This window comes from Berghia stephanieae, chromosome 2, assembly GCF_034508935.2.
Source record: "Berghia stephanieae isolate SIO BIC M18660-M18661 chromosome 2, UCSD_Bste_1.3, whole genome shotgun sequence".
Lineage (NCBI taxonomy): Eukaryota > Metazoa > Mollusca > Gastropoda > Nudibranchia > Aeolidiidae > Berghia > Berghia stephanieae.
The window spans coordinates 122244712-122259711 of NC_088361.1; positions in this window are offsets into that span (position 1 = coordinate 122244712).

Below are 15000 nucleotides of genomic sequence, written 5' to 3' on the forward strand. Positions count from 1 at the left end.
GTGTGAGAGAGAGAGAGAGAATAAGTAGGAGTCATCTGTTCAATGTTATAGTTATCATATAACGTTATAACAAGTGTAACTAAATGATAAATTTCTAAATTTATGGGCAATAAAGATCTATTATGATTATTAATATTATTATTATTATTATTATTATTATTATTATTATTATTATTATTATTATTATTATTATTATTATTGTTGTTGTTATTATATTAGAGTGAAGTATCTTAAAATTTAAGAGTATAACATCCTCCCCGGGATAAAAGTATTTATATAATATTTAAAATTATCTGAAAAGGCTTCAACAATCGTTACATCACTTCCCTCGTAATGACGCATAGTTACATAGTAACTGGTTCTAAACTATCAGAACAATGGCGGACGCACTTATGAACTACTTCTCCGACGAGCATAAAAGTGTATTCAGAGGAGAAAAACATTATAAATCTGAACATGTTTTGACTTTTATACATTCTGATCACATTACATGTGAAAAAGTTCTAGCCAGGATGAAGAATAAAAAGTACCGAGCTGCTGGTTGCTGGGCGACGTGACATCAGACTATTGAATCCTATTGAGCATAATGTTTATTCTCAATCACCATGTTCACCCGACCTAAAACAGCTTTGAGACGATTGACACATGCTTGAACTTGTGCTGTTTATATAGCGCATTATCCATTAAACGTGCTCGAAGCGGTTTACAAAGGGTCCCTGGCCAACAGCAACACGTAACATATAGGACGACATGTGGCGCTTGTTAGGCGATATTATAATTTTTTTTTATAACGGGTGTCTGTCTAAGCAACACGTAATAAAAAGGTCGACACTTGACACCTGTTGGGCGATAACACTTTTTTTCCGACAGAGACAACGCTATTAACGACCAGGTACTCATTTTTACGCCCGAGTAAGGTAAGAGAAAATGAGTAAAGAGCCGTTTCCAAGGACTCAACTATGCGCCGCTCAGTGCGAGGCTCGAACCCAGGACTATCCGCACTATGCTATTAATATTCAAAGGATACATTGAATAGATAATATAATAATAATAGGGAATGAGATTAGCGGAAGAGTAGCGTCCCTTGATTGGACGTCACCTTACAGAGAGAACGTCAATTTGGTTTTGAAGTGTCTCAAGCCGCTTTCACCGGAACCGAGGACGAGAGACGCATGCGCACAACCAACATGACGTTCTCTCTCTAATAACTTTTCCGCCGGTGACGTCACAGACTATGGGTGACGTCCAATCAAGGGACGCAACTCTTCCGCTAATCTCATTCCCTATACTCTTTGGATAGAACGCTATTCTATCGCCAGAGTTAAAGGTCCAGCAACCCAATCACTGATAAAGAACCCAACAAGTGTGTATGAAAGGTGCCAGACAAAGCAAGAAAGAAAAATACAAGAAAAAACAGAGCAGGTCGACTGATTTTTGGGATGTTTTTTTCTTTCTTGTATCTCTGTATCTCTCTTTCTTGCTTTGTCTGGCACCTTTCATACACACTTGTTTAGTGTTTTAACTTACACCGGTTCCTGCTTCTTAATTTCTTAATTTGATAACCCACTGTTGGGTAAAAGATTAATAATAATAATAATAATAATAATAATAATAATAATAACAACAACAACAACAACAACAACAACAACAACAACAACAACAACAACAACAACAATAATAATAATAATAATAATAATAATAATAATAATAATAATAATAATAATAATAACTTGACTTACTTGACTTAGATGCCTTTCGCGTCTCGACCGAAAGATCGGGTCGCCTTGGCTGTTTCCAGTATTTCCTGTGTGAGGTGTCTCCAATATTGCCGGTCCTCTGCTAGGGTTCTCAGATTTTCAAGGTCCCCTGCCGTTATGAGACTAATGCTTTGTCCAAGTGTTGTGAGGTTTTTGTTTAGGATCACAGGGAGTGTTGTGATCGGTCTTCCTCTGAAAAGGTTCCCGTGTTTTTGGAAGTATCCCGACATGGCTTGGTTTGCTGGTATGTTTTTGTCCCTGCGTAGTATGTGACCGAAAAGTTGCCATCGTTGTTGTAAAATGTCAAGGGAGATTGGTCTTTCTTTTGTGATCTTATAGAGTGATTCATTTGAGATCTTTTTGGGGTATTTGATGTCCAGTACCCTTCTTAGCTGTGTGCGATGGAAGGCATCCAGATGTTCTTCTTCGGATTTTGTCAACGCCCAAGTGCCGCAGTTATACAGAAGTACCGGTTTTACAAGAGCATGGTACAGTTTCAGTTTGGTTTTTCTCTTTATTTTGTCACCTCTAATCCATACATTGGTGAGTTTACTGAGTGCGGCGTTTGATAGCTGTTTTCTTCTTTGTACATCCTCGGTGTCTCCAATTAGTGAGCCGACTTTCTTTGTTCTTTTCCATTCCTCTTTGTTCCTCGATATTGTTGTAAATTCGGTTTTATTGGCATTGACTTGGAGGTTATATTTCATGAGGGTATTTTGTATGATGTCTATATTTGCTGGTGTTGATCCAATAAAATCGACATCATCTGCATAGGCGATTTCTCTAGGGATTGCATTCTCAATATGAGTCGTTGGTTTTGGAATGACTTTTCGAACTTCTTTCAGAGCGTGTTCTAAGTATATTGTGAACAGAATCGGGCTCAGACTATCTCCTTGGGGGGTCCCGATGTTACTTTCGAACTGCGTCTGTTTTGTGGCCCCGTATATCCTTGGTTGTATCTTTGTGTTGCTGAGGAGAAATCGGATTATTCGGAGCTCGTCTTCGTCTACTATTTCTGTTAATATCTCCAAAAGTTTTCCTCTGTCGATCGTATCAAAGGCTGCGGACATATCGATTCCGGTTATTGTTATGGATATGTTTTCTTTGAGTGCCTTTGCTGCCAACCATTTATGTGTCCATACAACGTCCGATGTGCTTCGGTCTTGGCGAAACCCGCTTTGGCTATGTGATAGGTATTTTTCTATTTTCGGTCTAATTCTGTTGAGGACAATAGTTGACAGTGTTTTTCTTATGGTATTCAGTAATGTTATTGGGCGCAGGTTGTTTACGGGTCCTTTCGTTTTTCCTGGTTTTTGTATTGTAATTAGGACACCGCTGTTAATGTCCCAGTCTTTGTGTGTTGAGAATGTTTTGTTCATTATGTTTGCAATGCTCAGATCCAGGGAGAGTGTACCGCATTTCAGCAATTCAGCGGGAATTTCATCTTCGCCTGGGGATCTGTTATTGTTTAGGCACTTTATGCTATTTCTAACTTCAGTTGTTGTGATGCGGTTGTTTAGGTCTCTAGGGTTTCCTGAGAAGGGCGATATTTGTGAGACTTGTTTGTGAAATTTCTGCTGGAAGTGGTCAGTTACAATGTCAAGGATATCGTTGGGATTTGTTGTCTGTTTGCCAAATTTATCCTGTAGTTTTGGGTTCTCGAATGGTTTTCGGTTCAGAGATTTCGTCGCTTTGAACATAGACGATGCGTTATTTTTGGACTTTTCTATGTCTTCCACTTTTTTGTCTAATTCCTCGTTTCTGTGTTTTATTGTAAGTGATCGAATTGAATGCAGTATTTTGTTTCGTTCCGTTTTCAGGTTTATTATTTCTTCCGAGTCTTTCGTGTTTTGTATCCTGATCCTAAGTTCTTTTTGTTGCCGCGATAGATCGTTAATAGCGATGTTAGGCGTTCGATTTGGTTTGTTCTTAGTTGTATTAATAGAGCCTGCACTTTCTTCCCCCGCATATTTCATTGCCGCTTGCGTCTCTTTCCATTCATTGTTTGGATTGCTGTTTTGCTTTATTTTAAATAGACTTGAGTTAAGTTCATATTGGTAATGAATGCGACATTCTCGCTCATTTACTATTTTTGCCGTGTTTATTTTGACTGCGGTTTTACCTTTCTGTCTTCGTTGTCTGTACACATTTATGTTGAAATTCGTTTTTACAAGTTTGTGATCGGATGTTAGCAGTGTACCACCGTATGATCGCGAGTTGGTTGAGTAGTGTTTATGGCGGTGTCGACATATGATATAGTCTATTTGGTTGTGTATTGTTATCATTTTGTCTTGGGTTTGGTCTTTCCTTTGTCCTACCCATGTTGTCTGGTGTCTTGATGGGTGGTTGAAAGCACTGTTTGTTATGAAAAGTTTTCTCTGTTCACAGAACTGGACTAATTTTTCTCCGTTATCGTTACGTTTTCCTTTTGAGTATGATCCTAAACATAGTGTGTCACTGTCGAGACGTTTTCCTACTTTGGCATTAAAATCTCCAGCAATTATTAATATTGATTTGTTTCCTATTTTGTTCAGTGTATCGTCTAGGTCTTTGTAAAATTTATCAGTTTCCTCTGGGTATTGTTTTGCGCGATGACTTGTTGGTGCGTAAACATTTACGATTGAGATAGTGAACGTCTTCTTACCGTGATCGTCTTTATTATCGTTATTCTGGTTCCTTGAATTGATCTTACACTTAAGCTCAAGAACACATATTCTGTCCGAAACATTCCATTCGTCACTAGTCAAATCCCTGCAGTTTTTATTTATGAGAAATCCACATCCATAGTGAGGTGAACTGGAAGCAAAGCACAGCAGTCTGTGACCATTTATTGTTTGGTCGACGCCATCTTGGATCTTCGTCTCTTGTAAACACAACACATCGATTTTATAACTTTCTAAATCTTGACACAGTTGTTCCTTTCGAATGTTACTTTTAATAGATCTTAAGTTAAAAGTTCCAATATTAAGATTAGTCCACATCAGGTAAAAATTAAAGATTCCACACAGTGAATAAATAGAAACATAAGACTATCCACTGAGCCGAAGCTCAATGTCAACAGGTGTCAGCCATGTTGTCCATGTAATAATAATAATAATAATAATAATAATAATAATAATAATAATAATAATAATAATAATAATAATAATAATAATAATAATAATAATAATAATAATAATAATAATAATAATAATATAAGATGATATAGTATAATACCTCACGATAATTGGTGCCAGAATACGACTTCTCTATCACTGAATTTCTAAGTGTTTGTGTCAAGTTATATAAAGTCACGGACATTTTAAACTGACAATTCACATCCATTTAAAAATACCCATAAACCTATTCTACAATTCACCGACGAAACGCATTTTCTGTCGTATTTTGCCAGAAAACGTTTATTTCAAGAATTCACGTATAAATGCATTAAAATTACACTCTAACTTGCCAAAATATCTTGAAACTAATATCTCGTGTGCCGGCTATGTGGTCTAGTAGTATGAAATTCACCTTTGGGTTGGAAGGGTCTGGATCCGAGTCCGGCTTTGACCGGCGCATTGTTGAGTCCCTAGAAACGACTCTTTACCCACATTCTCTCAGCGTATTCAGGTGTAAAATGAGTACCTGGTCGTAAACATGGTTATCTCTGTCGAAAATATTGTAATATCGCCAAACAGGTGTCATGTCTTGTACTACATATTATTAAGTGTTGCTGCTTGGCCGAGGCACCCATTGTAAAGCGCTTTGAGCACGTTTGGTGGATTTTACGCTACATCAAAGCTAAAAAGATTTCAAGTTTGAGACTTTTTGACATGTTGGGAGTCATTTTAATCGATCCTCATTTTGAGTAAACGTTTACTTGAGCTTGAGACTGAGTTTTTATATAGCGCAATATCCACTAAACTTGCTCAAAGCGCTTAATAAGGTGTCCATGACCAACAGCAACACTTAACATGTAGAACGAGATATAACACCTGTTAGGCGATATTACAATTTTTACTCGTCAAAGATAACGCTGTTAATGGCCAAACACTCATTTTACACCTGAGTACAGTGAGATAATTTGAGAAAAGAGCCTTTACCAATGATCCAACTATGCGCTGAGGGAGGCTTGAACCCTAGACCTTACGGTCCGAAAGCGAGTGTCATACCACACGACCACATAGCCGCACAAAGTCGTTTACTGGCTACAAGAAAAAAAAAGTGATTTATCTTTGAACGACTGAATAGACACATACTCTCACAAAAACTTCCCAAACATTCCAGACTTCCTCATTGCCAATGCGCTTCATTTAATCCGTCCATTTGCGCATCTCTTCTGCTCAATTAAACAACATCCGGACAGACACGCCCCCATATTCAATGTTTACTGCTGGTGGCACGAAGTAAACATGTTACAGCACAATGTAACAACAGATCTACACTGAAAGTCCTTAATTTTCCAGTGCTTAAGAGTCGTACGACCTTATAGGAAGCAGCATTTTAAGCATGTAAAGTACGAGCACAATTGAACTTTTAAAAAGTAAAAAAGATTGACATATTGAATATCAAGACAACTGATTCAACAGTTTCGGGGGAAGCCGATAAATCAGCTAGAAGTGTACTTAAAAAAAAAGCAATTGGTGTCGATCCCTGATGCAGTCGATATTCTGTTCTCGTCTCCCACCCCACCCCCTCCGTCTACCCAACAATGATTGCGTAGCTGGACCTTTAACTCTGGCGATAGAATAGCGTTCTATCCAAATGGTAGCAAATAATTGCGATTGTTCGTTTGATACTAAAGAAAACGGGATTAGACCAGACTTACTGGGTCTTACTCTGGCCATAGAATAGCGTTCTATCCAAAGTGTAGCAAAGAATTGCTATTGCTCGTTTGACGCTAAAGAAAACGGGATTAGACCAGACTTACTGGATCTTACGGCTATAGGGGACTCTTTTTTAAACATAATATTTGCATGAATGAAATTAATTGCCTCCTTCTTTTTATCAAATGGTCCGCTTTTAAACACATGCTATATGGGTATGCCAAATGCTAAATGACATATATCAGCCAGTGAAATGCAAATTGCCAGGTTTTTATGAATGATTCTTAACATTTTAACACCAAGATAATAATATTTTATATAACGAGTTGGCATTAATGTATTTTTAAGTCACGGAGACAGGCCACGCATTCAAAATGATATTATTATGACCATGCCTACAGTTAAGTTTTGATACTACCCTCACTAGTTATCATGGTGGTACTAAGCTGTTAGAAGCTGTGGGCTGGCAATGGAAAGAAAGGAATATAACAGTTTTGAATAAGAAGAAAAATACCAAACATGGAACGTTTCGGCCAGTAACGAAATCATTAAAACATTAGTTTATTACTTAAAATACAGACAAACTGCAGGAAAGTAATTAGCACGTCTTGTTTGAGTGGTACGAACCAGTAGAGAAAAACAACCCCATTGAAGTACTACCTAATCCTTATCTATTCAAGGGAGACAATCAAGTATAAAACGTTGACACTTGGAAATATTTTTTTTTTACACAGCGCTGCTACTGGTCAGATCCTCATTTGACACCTAAGCGTGGTGAGAGAGTAAGAGCCTTTTAAAATGCCTCAACTTTGCGTCGCCAACGACTAGAACTGGGAATCTTGAGAACCTGATAACATACCATAAATCACATACGTTACTTTGAAGAGATAGATAGATAGATAGATAGATAGATAGATAGATAGATAGATAGAGAGAGAGAGAGAGAGAGAGAGAGTATGTTTTTGTGTATAAATATGATTGTGTAGATAGATAGATAGATAGATAGATAGTGAGTTATGTAATAGATAGATAGATAGATAGATAGATAGATATATCGAGAGGGGAGGAAAAAGAGAGGGAGGAAGCATGGGATGAAATCAGTAAGGTAACATCATGTCAAAACTGGAAACTCTAATCATTGTACAAAGGAAATAAAAACATAATATACAGACTACGTTAGAAAATGTGGGGTAAGGGTGCCGATACTGAAGGAATTTAGAGGCTAGGAGCGTGGATCGAATAAATAAATCTAACAGAAAAATATTATTGTCAGGAGAATGGATGGATAGCTGTACTCGCGACTTGTTTACATAACCGTCCCAGCAGTTTGATCGAAAGTGACAGTCCGATTACTCACCAAGAAATAATGCACCCAGCCACACTAGACGATGTATCATAATAATACATAATAATAATAACACCCCGGGAGTTACCATTCCCATTACAACCCCAATATCCTGATACGAATACGAATACGACGTTTGGCCCAGTCTATCTATCTTGTCCAATTCCTTATAACATATCATTACATTGATATAAGATGTCTGTGTTTTTTTATCCTCATTCTCTCCAGACATTTTTTCTTTATTTATGACAATGTCTGGAGTAGGTAAGAAAGATCTCTTGTTTCCAACGATTGAATTATCGTTTCACCAAAATAGCAAATAGAGCCATTTTAAACTGAACTAAAATATTTGATTGCCAGCGCATGTTTAGCCCCGACATATTATAACAGCAATGAGTCAATTGGTCACAATTTAGACTTTTTAAAAATATCGTTTGAAGTGAGTTTCTTCTTCTTCTTCTTCTTCTTCTTCTTCTTCTTCTTCTTCTTCTTCTTCTTCTTCTTCTACTACTACTACTACTACTACTACTACTACTACACTACTACTACTACTACTACTACTACTACTACTGCTACTACTACCGTTACTACTACCACTATTACAACTACTACTACTACTACTACTACTACTACTACTACTACTACTACTACTACTACTACTACTACTGCTACTACTACTACTACCACCACCACCACCACTACTACTACTACTACTACTACTACTACTACTACTACTACTACTACTACTACTACTACTACTACTACGGTACTACAACTACTGCTGCAACAACAAGAACAACAACAACAACAAAGACTGCTACTACCTCTACTATTACTACTACTACTACTACTACCACTCTACTGCTATTACTACTACTACTCCTACTACTACTACTACTACTACTACTACTACTACTACTACCACTATTACAACTACTACTACTACTACTACTACTACTACTACTACTACTACTACTACTACTACTACTACCACCACCACCACTACTACTACTACTACTACTACTACTACTACTACTACTACTACTACTACTGCTACGGTACTACAACTACTGCTGCAACAACAAGAACAACAACAACAACAAAGACTGCTACTACCTCTACTATTACTACTACTACTACTACTCTACTGCTATTACTACTACTACTACTACTACTACTACTACTACTACTACTACTACTACTACTACTACTACTACTACCACTATTACTACTACTACTACTACTACTACTACTACTACTACTACTACTATCTACTACTACTACTACTACTACTACTACTACTACTACTACTACTACTACTACTACTACTACAACTACTACTACTACTACTACTACTACTACTACTCTACTACTCTACTACTACTACTACTACTACTATTACTACTACTACTACTACTACTACTACTACTACTACTACTACTACTACTACTACTACTACTACTATTGTTACTACTACTACTACCACCAACATACTACGGCCACCATTGTTGGATTGTTACGCATTCTGTGGATCCACGAAATGGGCAACGCAATCGATCGACCGCGCAAACCGACAAAACGCGCCTAACGTAGATATGTAAATAATACAATCAGATTTTAAAATAATATCCCCTTTTTCAGATCATTATAACTTTGAATCCAATTTTAGGCAGCTGGCTCACCTTCACATAAAGCAAGATTGGGATATGGGTCGCATTTTGTGTCTCTTACTATTCTTGCAATTGCTTGATTATCAAAAAAGTTTGAAATACGTTAATCATTCGGCTAGTGGCGCTGTGCAGCAACTAATCGATCATATGGAGTATGCAATGCAAGCATTTTAGAATAAAAAGAAGAAAATTATAGAATTAATAAAATTATCATTCATATGATTATTATATTTTCATTAGGGGAAAATTAATCTTTATTTTTTGTGCAGTTCTCAAGCTCGCTCATCTTATAATCACATCACGTTGAGACGATTATGTTGTAATCATCATGTTTCGATAACTATCATTTATCATTACAGCTTCAGTAATTTCATTTTGAACGGATAAGACACACTTTTATGACAAGTGATGAGAAAGTTATTGGTAATTATTCATATATTTTGATTGAAAAAGCCAGTAAATACTCGTCGTTCTTCCTATGACTCTACAAAGTGACAAGGTAATTTATATGAAAACGCTTGTGATTTGTACTTGCGATTTCTTTCATAATGCATCAATCCCAATTAAATTCAAATAATATATGTTACTAAATCTTACATACACAAAATGATATTGTTTTAATCTATTGCTTGAATTATCGCATATATATTCAATATTCAAAACTTCATTAATTTTTAAGTATTAAATAATGGTGTAGAATTATTTCAATTGACGTTACTTGGCTCTGTTTTGTTTTCAGGCCATCAGAGAGGCAATCAGTTCTCACTAAATCCTCCCTATAGGGCTACAATAATGTTTAATGTTATAAGGATTCTTGTGCTAGGTACTGATCTTTGACTTTCTACTGGCAGCTCCCAAAACAGACGTGACCTTAAAGGCTCACGCATAGACATCAAGTTCAGAATTCCAAGCGCAAGTGTGCGTAAAAATAAACAAAAACGGTTTATCCCATGATACTATCAGCCATCAAGTACTACAAAGGGACCATCGAAGGTTGTGATTTTATACAGTGGATAATTCACATGAGGATTAGCAGAAAGAGTTCATATTTCTACGTTCACGTATTCCCGACATTTTATCGCCAAAAGGTCGCATTTTCTAAGACTAAAAGACCTTTTTGATAACTTTACCACGTCATATCTAGACTATAAATCTCCATTTATATGAAATGACACAATAGATGGTGTCAATTATTTGGTCATATGATATCAGAAGATCCCATAAATGAAAAACTCATACGTCCCTTTAACGTACAAACTAGAATAAGATGACTCTGAAATATTTCCGAAGTCATAGGGTACTTGCATGCATGGCCTCTTCAGACAAGCAGCACCCAGCAGATTGCGAGATCGTTTATTGTAATATGTTGTGAAGGGAAAATTCTTATAAACTTTTCTAAAAGGTTGTCAATGACGAAGGCAAGATGATGAAATGTAGTATGAGTTGTCTTAATCTCACATAATCCTTCAACCACATGCGTCATCGGGTCAATGACTTAATATAACTATAGTTGTACACCTATAAAATCCTTCAAACGCTTGCGTCATAGGGTCCCTGACTTAATATAACTATAGTTGTACACCTATAAAATCCTTCAAACGCTTGCGTCATAGGGTCCCTGACTTAATATAACTATAGTTGTACACCTATAAAATCCTTCAAACGCTTGCATCATAGGGTCCCTGACTTAATATAACCATAGTTGTACACCTCTAAAATCCTTCAAACGCTTGCGTCATAGGGTCCCTGACTTAATATAACCATAGTTGTACACCTATAAAATCCTTCAAACGCTTGCGTCATAGGGTCCCTGACTTAATATAACTATAGTTGTACACCTATAAAATCCTTCAAACGCTTGCATCATAAGGTCCCTGACTTAATATAACTATAGTTGTACCCCTAAAAATCCTTCAACCACCAGCGTCATGGGGTCAATGACTTAATATAACTACAGTTGGTGACCCACATAACGCCATAGACATCATCCAGCCCACGGAATTCTGAAATACGGATTTCACCAACTTAATCTAACAACTGTTAGAGTCGCGCTAGATGCCTCAGAGAGCAGCCATCTTACACAATTTTGGACTGCGGATCCCCTACTTATTCCAACTACAGTTGGAGTCCCTCAAGGAGCCACAAACAGCATCATGCTCTACAACATTGAGCTACCGGAGTCAAAAACTTAATATATAACAACAGTGAAGTCCCACCATATTCTGCAAACAGCAGTCATGCTCTATAATTGAGTTACGGAGTCAACAGATTTAATCTAACCAACAGTGAAGTCCCACCATATTCTGCAAACAGCAGTCATGCTCTATAATATTGGGCTACTGGAGTCACAGATTTAATCTAACTACAGTTGGGGTCCCACTATATGTCACAAACAGCAGTCATGCTATATAATATTGGATTACTGGAGTCACAGATTTAATCTACTATAGTTGGGGTTCCACTATATGCCACAAACAGCAGTCATGCGACACAATTCTGAACTAGTCGAGTCACGGACTACGGCTGGAGCTCCACAAAATGCCGTACATTGACAAATCAGATAGATAATGGGTAGTTTGTTAATGATTGTTCTTGAAACTTGGAAAAGTGGAAATAATAATGAGGTTAGCTTTCAGCTTCATTCTATTAATAAAAAAGAATGGTGTGGACGTTTCGAGTTTCCCCTTTATCAGTAAACCGGACTATCAATAAGACACAAAACGCAAACCCAGGTTTGAGAGTTTTTGTCGAAGATGAGTGGTTGAGTGTAATTTATATTTGAAGGTTGAGTTTTCTGGCTAACTTTCTAAATACATGGTTTTCCAGAGGACGGCAGTTAACTGGTTAATAGTGAATGCAATAACCTTTATGCAGTTGAATATAGGGAGAGAATATTGACATATTTAAGTATGACCTTTGGAACTATAGAAAATACACTTATCCGGAATCATTACTGTAATTTAAGATGTCATAAGAAGTAAATTATATGTAGATCCTTCAAACAATGAGAATGATTTTTTTATCTGAATTTCTTGTGTGCCGCAGTTAGTATAATACCATTATGTGATCTATCGGCTCAATAACGATATTATTTCAGAATAAGCCTGAATGTTAAGCTTAACTATAGATCTACACCTTTTGTTTAAATATTTAATAAGTTAAACCACCACCAACAACAACAAAAAAAAACAACATTAATGCAAAAAAAAAAAAAAGAACAAAAAAAAACAACCAAACAAACAAACCAACAATAAAACAACAACAAAAAAAAAAAAAACAAAAAACAAAAAAAAACAATAAAAAAAAACTTCCCCAAGAAACTCATCCCCCCTCTTCCAATTCCCCACCTCAACCAACGAATTGAATAAGGGTTTTTTGCGTCTCAGGATGCGTTGTCTGATTTGTATGTCATTATCTTATGTCATGTTTTGGAGACGCTACTTTCAATTAACTCGTGGAAGGAATCATATCTACACTTCTACAACAACAAAATTTAAAATGTTGATTATGCCAAATCATAACAAAACAATACGAAAAGAGTATAGAGACAGCAAAGGTATAGATAGACAAGATATAAAGTTAAAGGCAAAGGCAATAATAGGAAAAACAAACAAATCTGGTTTTACTCTCATAATATGCCATGGACTTCAAGAGAACTGTCAAGATCATTTAAAGAACGTTTCACATCACTACAGACAATGCAATTCGATATGTCATAAAATGACATCGTGGAGACAGACATAAAAGACATTAATTGTTATTAACCACTTAACCACCGTGCTCTGGAAAAACACGTTCTTAAAAAATAATTGAGCTTTTATATAGCGCAATATCCACTTAACGTGCTCAAAGCGCTTTACAAGGGGTCAATGGCCAACAGAAACATTTAACATGTAAGACGAGACATGACGCCTGTTAGACGATATTACAATTTTTGTTCGGACAGAGACAACGCTGTTAACGGTCAGGTACTAATTTTACACCTGAGTACGGTGAGAGAATGTGAGTAAAGATCCTTCTCCAAGGACTCAACTATGCGTCGAGCGAGGCTCGAACCCAGGACCTTCCGATTCGAAAGCTAGTGTCATACGACATAGCCGCATATCTAACAACAGTGCCTGCTCCCTGGTATGCCACTTTGGTATTATCAAAATATAACTACACATTTATTTAGGTCCTGAGTACCTGGCCGTTAACAGCGTTGCCTCTGTCGATATAAAAATTTAATATCGCCTTATAGGCGTCATGTCTCGTTCTACATGTTAAGTGTTGCTGTTGGCCAGGGACCCGTTGTAAAAGCGCTTCGAGCACGTTTAGTGGATATTGCCCTATATAAAAGCTCAACCTTTTTTTTTTAAAGATCTTTAAAAATATGTATGAAACATTTTTGGGATTTTTTTCTCCTTCATTTGTTTTCTTGCTTTGTCTGTTACTGTATCATAAACACTTTTTCATATCATTTTAGATATTATTGCAACTTACGAAACTGTAATAGGGAATAAATAAGTCAACCAGCTAAATTTAACTCAAGTCTAATATCAAACGGCTAAATTTAACTCAAGTCTAATATTCATGACTACAAATCCAATCTTCATCATCTAAATCATCGGACCTAAAACCCATTAGAGACGATGGTCATATTGTGGGCGCCTTGCCTTATACGCTTTATCTACGATGTCTACTAGAAAATAAAAAAAAAATTGTATTGCATAGAGCTGAGTGCTTAGACTGCTTACTAAGCAAACAAGAATAGTCATTATATAAATGGAATAACATGAGATAAGTCTATCCCTCATAAACATATCATTTACTATTCCTATAGAGGCGTTGTACTTGCAGCTAATATTACGTTTTTAGAAGACGTGTCAGGTCAAGCAATTTAATTTACGATAAACGAACTATTTTGTCTACGAAGAAAATTAAAATGTTTCTCTTTCAGAATGTCACGACGAGAGGTCTTTCATATTTTTTCATAAATCGGCTGCCAAGTCTCGGTGTGGCGAGAATATGGCATTATGCCAAATAAAAGAGAACTCTTGGTTTTCCTAATTCAGCTCAAAAATATCATTAAAATTTCTAAGTTGCATTGTTGAGGTCTTTTGATATTTGAATAAAGTTGTGTGTTCCGTAGACAATCTAAAATTATTGAATTTACAGAAAGTAATATCTTTGAATTTTGGCTTTCAATAAACTTCTCGCTATTACCAATAATACTGTCCATAAAGAAGTACCATCATCATAGTTCAACCATTATTATCATTAGTTGGTTGGTCAAATATTTGTTGAAATATAAGAAATAGAATTATAGAGTGACTAACAAAAGGTAATTCTAATCATGTTGCGAAAATAAGGTAGGCTGTCTGAAGTATTAAATCATTGAAGATCAGCGATCTATCAACAATTCTTATACTATATATGGCGTC